This window comes from Amblyomma americanum, chromosome 5 (genome assembly GCF_052857255.1).
Source record: "Amblyomma americanum isolate KBUSLIRL-KWMA chromosome 5, ASM5285725v1, whole genome shotgun sequence".
Classification (NCBI taxonomy): Eukaryota; Metazoa; Arthropoda; class Arachnida; order Ixodida; family Ixodidae; genus Amblyomma; species Amblyomma americanum.
In genome coordinates, this window is record NC_135501.1 from 167,908,239 (window position 1) to 167,917,390 (window position 9,152).

At 42.2% G+C, this 9,152-nt stretch overlaps 1 long non-coding RNA gene across 1 annotated transcript; it reads right to left on the reverse strand.

Moving 5' to 3' along the window:
- Nucleotides 1-3,089: 3,089 nt before the first annotated feature.
- LOC144133001 (uncharacterized) lies at nt 3,090-7,452 on the reverse strand. The gene is made up of 2 exons (XR_013314957.1): nt 7,345-7,452; nt 3,090-5,582 (listed from the first exon to the last, which is right to left on the reverse strand). It is a non-coding gene; the product is annotated as an uncharacterized LOC144133001 (long non-coding RNA).
- Nucleotides 7,453-9,152: the final 1,700 nt, after the last annotated feature.

The window sequence follows — 9,152 nt, forward strand, 5'->3', positions numbered from 1 at the left end:
TAATCTTCGAAAGCACTCTTGAATGACTCCGGACTGGTCGTGCAATGTTATATCATTATATTTTTATTTCCACTATATATTTTTGGTTCTTGAGTATGTTTTCTCATCTAAGGCATGCTTAGTCTGTGCCTCGCCAGCCAGCAGCTTTTCTGTATGTGCACGTAATATTGCTCCTCTATACTTATCTTCGTCTGTAGTTTCTCAAGCTTTCGTCTTAATTTTTGTACTTCCTAGACTGCCTCCTCTTACTTCCTAGGCCATGTGCAATTGATTGTGGCTTATTAGAGGGGCGCAAGTCAGAAGCCATTGTTTGATTTATGGAGGTTTAATGTCCCAAAGTAAAGGAGCCATTGTGACAGCAAATGCACACCACGGGCAAGCAAGACACCATGTTGACTTGGCTCAGGTACAAGTGGGGGTGATGCGTGTGTGGTAATGGCTTAATTTGAAGCTTAGTAATATGGTAATATATTACATTAGTAATAGTGGCGGAAACTACAGACATGCTAATTAGTGAGATGCTAATTAAGCATAACATCATGTGCATAAACTACAATGAGGAAGAGTTCAAAGACAAGAATGTGGACACTTTGTTGCGATGATGGCGATAAATATGTGAATGTTAAGAAAGAACAGTGACTTTTTGAAGCGAAACCGCTGAAGGGAGCCAATAATGCTGTCACGTCACACCCTTGAAGGCGGAGCTTAATTAAGTGTCCCCCTAATTATTTTTCTCTCCCTCTACACTTTGAAACGGCGGCGACAACTAGAACTGTCCGCCCAGATAACCAATCTTTTTATCTCTCTTAATTTGTTCTTTCACTAGATCCCACCTTCCTCCCTTCTCTTTAAGGCGCGGTTTGGGTGTCCACCGATTTCCTCCTCTTCTCCTTAGTAAGCATGGCACATACCCACGCAGGGGGATTGGCCAAGGTTCAGTAGGTAATCCCAATGAGGTATTTGCGCGGGGAAAAATAGCCGTGAGAAAGCCACATATCGTTGGCCTAAGCAATTACTGCGCCATTTCCTTTCCTGGAAAAACCAATATTCAAACCAATTTATCAAGATGGCTCCGCTTATCTTGCTTGGCGCAGTTCTGGCTCAAAGATGGCATCACTCCAATTTATCAAGATGGCTCCGCTTATCTTGCTTGGCGCAGTTCTGGCTCAAAGATGGCATCACTGAACGCGTAGAACTGAAAACATAATAGCATTACTCAAGCGAAAATATACGTGTGGACAACAAACAGCGCGTTCTGCTGTGTGACGATTGCAGTCGTTTGAAATTGAAAAGATTAGGTACGGAAGGCTCATTGTCGACCGTGTCAACACGACCGTCAAGCCAGTACACATGCACACACATCAGTTCAACTTTAGTGCATGCAGCAACGAACAGCATGCACCGTTTGCTTGACCGCGGGTGCATGCGTTCAAGTAGCCGCATCGAACGCATAGTCCTAAACAGCACTCTTCAAGCTTATTTTGCCCTCCAATTATAGAAAGACATTTATACTGCACTGCTGTTGCTGGTATAAAACTGAACGCGCGTGAACCCACCTTGACCAGCATTGACGCACGGCTAGCGGCAAGCACGCACAGAGGCGGAGACCACCACATTTGCGAGCCGAGCCGCCTGCAGAAACCTCAGCGTTGCAAGCGCACAAATCTATTTTTGCACAGCCTTCCTCGCATGCGAGACAACAAAAACGAATACGTACAAGTTTTCAAAAGTGAGCACGAGCATACTAAAGCCCCTCCATGACGTTTTTTCCGACCAGCGGTAGCGTCATGGAGGGGCTTTAGAGCATACAACCCATGAAGCAACCCCACCAACTCGAAGTTTCCACCATTGTTGCGTACCGCGATGCAGTTTCCTCCATTACACCGATCACACTTGTTTGCTACTAAAATATAGCAGCATAGGAACAACCAAACCTGGACGTGCGGTTGTTACCCACTTTAGCTGACAAACGGGGCCGCAACGCTTCACCTGCACACAAATCATCACAGCGATAACACTACACAGGCAAAATCAGAAAACGAAACTGTTGGGGGGATAGGGCGTTTCTCATCACTCCGCGCGCTGGCCGCCGTCTGCTTCTCAGTTTTGCGGAACGGTTTGCATCCGATAATTCTTCAAAATTACAGCTCGCACGAAACGCATTGCTGTACAGTTGCTATCTGCCACAGGAGCGGCAGATAGCAACGCTCGGCGCTGCGGTTATGAGCATAGCGATAACAAAAATTATCGAAATGCGTTCGCTGCAGGTTTTTTATTGTTAGCTATAGTGAATCTTAAATATAAAAGGTCTGCCGCAACATGTATGCTACCCCGCCCAACACTACCTTGAAAGTTACTCATAATTTTGACCCAGTTCTCAGCCTAATCTTATCTACAAGACACGTGCTCTAAGCAGATTTTACTAAGTACGTGCCTATATAGTGAATATATATGCAGAGCCCCTTCGTCTCGCGTCAATACAAATCATAAATGAAAAGCAGCAAAATAGGTGCCCAAACAAAAACTGCAAATACATGCGTGTGTGCACTTATTTTAATGTGTTGAAAAAGTTAATTTGGGTTGTTCTACTATGGCACAATAATTAAAAAAGCTTCATTATATACAAGATGCTGTTCGCTTCCCATCATTAACACCTGTGACGTATATTTGAGACTGAAAAAAAAAACAGATAAGAAGACCCGTGCTTTTTACTATCTGCTTGGGAAAGTGTCAGGCAGGATCCGCACCACAGTCCTCATAGCGACACTTATTCCCAAGCCCAGATGCACACCGCAGTCAAAAAAACAATGTTCCCAACTGAGCCCTATCGCTCACACTGCCCTTATAGCTCGGAAACGCCTTGATGACATTTTCTCCTTCCAGCAGATTAACTATGGATCGAGCTTTTCGTTATAACCCATGACGGTGACGCAGTTAAAACCACGAAAGTCCAGGTAAAGCTATCATTCTAAAAAGCACTCAGAGCTTGCAAGCAAGCTACACGAAGGTGAAGTAGACTGCTCTGCAGATAAACAAGCGAGGTATAATGATTTTAGCAAGACTAGACAAGAAATTCACCAAAAGCAGAGTCAACTCTTAACACTTTTTATATCACACATGAGCTTCCACTAGATAATACACACGGTCAAAAAGCAAATTATATATTAAGAACACGGCACTGTAGAAGTCAAACAAAACAAAAAAATACAAATGCAATCACATCAAGCTCCACCTGAGAATGCACACCAGAGCCACAGGCAACCCTGAAACTGCAGGAAAAGTGAAAGCAGAAGGCTTTTTAAATTTTATATGAAGGCCATAATTCAACCAAATGAACACAGCAGAGCACTCTCTGGCTCGCAAATGTAACAAAACACTCAGGTTATGCAAAAAAAAGACAGAAAACATAAGCTCACAACACATAGCTGAATTTCTCTCTCCATTGGAGTAAAAGTTTCTAAAAAAGCAAAAGCACACCATTTTGTTTGCCATGAGTGAAATTGCACACACTGTGATTAATGCGAGGAGTGCTTATCTTAATTAGTGAACATAAATCAATTACGTCTTCTCAGTAAGACACGTGTTGTGGCCAAGGGAATGCCTGTTTCTCTAACTTTGAACTTTGTTTCAAAGGTCACAAAAAGGCTAGAATAAAAAGAAATATAACTGCTTTTCTTTATGATAATGCATTAGTGTCGGCCAAACTACAAGGTCTTTTGAAACAAGACTGAAAATGTTGGGGTCACAACTTACAACACTGATATATGCCGCATGTACGACTGGGGACAGGATTAGGCTTTCCAAAAACTTTTAAGCAATTTAGCAGACAGTGTTACAGTGACTGTGATGCAAACTTTTTCAAACCATGCAGAACAAAAGAAAGTACAACACATCACCGAGCTATACAGATAGGTGCACTTTCCTTCTCACAAAGCTCTTGTTGGTGAAAGATGCGAGTGTGTACCAGTAGAAGCATTTGTTCCATCGCAGACATACACGCAGTGTCTGTGGTTCAATAGACCAGCTAGGCGGAATGGAAACAGCACTTATCTTAATCAAATGTCTTTCTCCGAAATACTACACTTCTACTAAATGCAACAAGCTTAAAGGGGTCATTAATTGATCAGAACACGTCGAGATAATGGTGGAAATGTAAACTTCTTTCCTTACAATGCAACAATTGAGGACTGAAAAACTGTAAAAACAAAAAATTTTAATTTTAATTCAGTATCGAAAATTGTACAAACCAAGCTGAACTGCCATCTTGCGGTGAAACATTGCCATTAGTTTTGTGTACCACCACAACACCACGTCCTTAAAATATTGCTAATTTGTTGTCAAGTGCTTATTTTTTTTCTCTCAGGAGTGTTCATCTTAATTTATTATATTTTATGCTCTCTCAAGTGCACCTTTCGAAGAAAAGCAAAGCTTCCTTCCCATCAGCGATGAACAGCTTCGGGCTTTTGCCTCTGGATGGCACGAGCATTTTGCGTTTCTTTGTTGAACCAGTATAACTACAGGTCACAAAAACTTTTGTCAATGGGGCATACCTAACAGCGCTGTAAAAAGCTTTGTGTGTTGGAACTCATATAGACACTACTGCATACTAAATCTGTTTATTGTCTGGAGGCTGAAACTATATTATTTTTTAGTTTTATCACTTTTGCCGGCCTGCAATTGCCATTATGCTATCTGGTCGTGATTTCCAGCACCGGTAGACTTAAAAACGGATGCATCGACTGATTGAAAAACTACTGATAAAATCTACACCATTTCTAACAAAACTGCAATAAAATCGAGCACCTTAGACAAGCTTTCTACTGCAGCGAATAAATTGTGAGCTTAGAAGTTTTAACCATCAATGAGAAATCATCACTCTGATGGGAAGAGATCCTATTCATGCATGCTTTGATTTTAACCCATCATGCACATTGGGGAAATTAGCAGGCACATGCATTATCTGAGGGAATAGCAGCAAAGGAGCAGCTTTGTGCCAGTACAATGTGAGGGCATGTGAATGTCTTTTTCACATATCGAGTAGGTAAGATGGCATATGCAAAGCAAACGTATGCGATTAAGTAGGTTACCTGGGAACGACTGTCATAGCTAGCGTTATCAAAATGCCTAATTACATTATAAAGCTGGCGTACCTGAAGAATGCACTCTCTTTTCATGATTTTTCAAACTACGCTTTGCACTGAACACCTTTACGCAGAATCGACATTGAAACGGTTTCTCGCCCTTGTGGGCTTGCACATGCCTCGCGAGGTGCTCACTTTGTGCAAATTCTATGGGGCACAGCTGGCACTCGTATGGCCTCTCGCCCGTGTGGGTGCGGACATGTACAACCAACGTGCTCTTTTTTGAAAATCTGCTACTGCAGAAGCCACACTGGTAACGACGCTCTCCTGTATGGATGCGAAGGTGAACATCTAGGTTGCATTTTTGTGTAAAGGTTTCTCTACAGTGGTTGCACTGGTGTAGCTGGTGATTTTCCATTTTAATATGGGGACTTGATGCACAGCGGGGTGGTGAACTTTCTCCAGGAGGTGGCTCATGGCTGTGATGTGCTGCAACAAGTCCTGCACCGTGAAAACCAGAGCATTTCCACTCAACGAGACTGCCTCGCATGACAGCTAACATGCCTTTATGGCCAAAGCAGTCATATAAACATATGCAAGAGTCAGCAGGGTTATGTTAAAAACAAAGAAGCTTTTAAACAAGTTTTTCAACTTCAAAGCTTCCTTGCAACGCTGCCAATGTTCAATTAGTATCAAGAAAAATGACAAGAACAAGTCAAGTACTCTTGGATTTAAAAGCTGTGCATTTTGACGGGCCTTCATGAAAACAGCGCCCTTCCATGTCCACTGTCCTGGTCATCAGAGGTAAATCTTCAAAGCAATGTCATTTGCAAGAATCTGCTTGCAAGACTGGATTCCTGGCAAGCTAATTAATGTGCAGCTTTGCACACTTGTAGTCCAAATTTTAATTCCCTAGTTTGCACAAACCAGAGAACGGAGACCGCATGCACACAGCAAATATGCTGTCTAGAGAAGTGCCAGTAATGCTGTGCACGTGACGAAACATGAACAACGTTTATTTAAACCAAAACCACAACAAGACCACACAGTATACTTGCTATCAACACATGAGCAAACTGTGCATGAGTATCAGTTTAAATCAGTTACAACAATGCACACGTGAATTTCCTCTTCAATACCTGACTCCACAAGAAGGAAAACTATAAGGGATGATACTGCAGAGGTTTCATGAGAATGTTACATGCATAGATATAAAGAAAAAAGAAGAGCTTAAATTTTATAGTTTAAGTCAACCAAACTCACCTGCATGGTAACAGAACAACAATGGACAATGAATGTTGAGTGTATCATGAAACATGAACAAGTTATTTGTGCCAAAAGCACAGTAATTAAGTCATCAAGCATTATAGTAGCTATCAACACATGCGCAAACAACGAGCTTCAGCTGAAATAAATTCATGAATTTGGTTCTCAACATCTAACTGCATGACAAGAAAAGGAAGAACTGATGATTTTGCAGAGCAGGTTTCATGAGAAAGTTAACATGCATGCATAAATTAAAACTGTAAGGTGAAATTTCATAAAACTTTAAGTCGATGAAATTCATGTGTACAGTAGCAGAACTGCAACGGGCAAACAAAGCAAGGTGCTTATGAAAACTGGTGGAACAGAAGCATACAAAGCAAGGTCAAAGATGAAGCAGGAAACGCACAGCACAAAAAGGCTATCAAGACACCAGCATATCTTTTTCACTAGAAACTTTCACTAATAATCGCGAGGTTTCTTTAGCATGCAGTTTCTTTATGCTTGGACAAAATGTGACACATGGTATAAGCAACAACACATATATCCTCTGCATCTCACTCAATTGGATGAGGTTTTTTTAAGGGGAGACACGGGTCTTGAAATGAACATTTTTCTTATTAAAGACATCGTAATGAAATAAGGGATGTATATGTGTTTCTTCTTCTGTTTTCAAAAATATTAGTTTCAGTATACCTCACTTGATTACCATAATTATGAAGTATAGTTAGGTGACATTATGGTTCACAATGTTTCAAGTGTTTGACTTAGACAAGCAAAACCAGCATAGCTCCGCAGTTTAGTTCTTTGTGAATTCAATGATATAACATTAATGTACATTGCACCAAAAAACATAATAAAAACTTCCGTAAGGCTAGTCGTGTCGACAAAAGGCACGAAGCTGAGAAAATCGCATTTGAAGTGCACACGCCAGTCATTCGGAGGTCATTGCAGAACCCTACAAAAACAGCGGAATGCAGACGTATAAAAAATATCTCACAGTAATGAGTATTATAACAGGTAGTGGGGAAGGGGCCCAGCTTTCAAACAAAACCACGATGGCGGCCATCGGGGACACAGTCGTGGAAAGTATGGGCATGAAGTCCTCGTGTAGCATGCTTGCAAGCTCTGAGCGCTTTTTAGCTTTACCTGGACTTTCGTGGTTTTAACTGCGTCACCGTCATGGGTTATAACCAAAAGCTCGATCCATATAGTTAATCTGCTGGAAGGAGAAAATGTCATCAAGGTGTTTCCGAGCTATAAGGGCAGTGTGAGCGATATTGCTCAGTTGGGAACATTGTTTTTGTGACTGCGGTGTACATCTAGCTGGGCTTGGGAATAAGTGTCACTATGAGGACTGTGGTGCGGATCCTGCCTGACACTTTCCCAAGCAGATAGTAAAAAGCACGGGTCTTCTTATCTGGTTTTTTTTTTTTTCAGTCTGAAATATACGTCACAGGTGTTAATGATGGGATTAAGCGAACAGCATCTTGTATATAATGAAGCTTTATTAATTATTGTGCCATAGTAGAACAACCCAATTACACTTTTTTAACACATTAGAATAAGTGCACACACGCATGTATTTGCAGTTTTTGTTTGGGCACCTATTTTGCTGCTTTTCATTTATGAATCGTATTGATGCGATCGAGATGAAGGGGCTCTGCATATGCATTCACTTTACGCACTTAGTAAAATCTGCTTAGAGAACGTGTCTTGTAGATAAGATTAGGCTGAGAACTGGGTCAAAATTATGAGTAACTCTCAAGGTGGTGTTGGGCGGGGGAGCATGCATGTTGCGGCCGACCTTTTATATTTAAGATTCACTATAGCTAACATAAAGAACCTTTTGTTATCGGTTATTTTTGTTATCGGTATGCTCATAACCGCAGCGCCGAGCGTTGCTATCTGCCGCTCCTGTGGCAGATAGCAACTGTACAGCAATGCGTTTCGTGCGAGCTGTAATTTTGAAGAATTATCAGATGCAAACCGTTCCGCAAAACTGAGAAGCAGACGGCGGCCAGCGCGCGAAGGAGTGATGAGAAACGCCCTATCCCCCCAACAGTTTCGTTTTCTGATTTAGCCTGTGTAGTGTTATCGCTGTGATGATTTGTGTGCAGGTGAAGCGTTGCTGCCCCGTTTTTCAGCTAAATTGGGTAACAACTGCACGTCCATGTTTGGCTGTTTCTCTGCTGCTATCTTTTAGTAGTAAACAAGTATGATCGGTGTGATGGAGGAAACTGCATCGCGGTACGCAACAATGGTGGCAACTTCGAGTTGGTGGGGTTGCTTCATGGGTTGCATGCTCGTGCTCACTTTTGAAAACTTGTACGTATTCGTTTTTGTTGTCTCGCATGCGAGGAAGGCTGTGCAAAAATAGATTTGTGTGCTTGCAATGCTGAGGTGGCTGCAGGCGGCTCGGCTCGCAAATGTTGTGGTCTCCGCCTCTGTGCGTGCTTGCCGCTAGCCGTGCGTCAATGCTGGTCAAGGTGGGTTCACGCGCGTTCAGTTTTATACCAGCAACAGCAGTGCAGTATAAATGTCTTTCTATAATTGGAGGGCAAAATAAGCTTGAAGAGTGCTGTTTAGGACTATGCGTTCGATGCGGCTACTTGAACGCATACACCCGCGGTCAAGCAAACGGTGCATGCTGTTCGTTGCTGCATGCACTGAAGTTGAACTGATGTGTGTGCATGTGTACTGGCTTGACGGTCGTGTTGACACGGTCGACAATGAGCCTTCCGTACCTAATCTTTTCAATTTCAAACGACTGCAATCGTCACACAGCAGAACGCGCTGTTTGTTGTC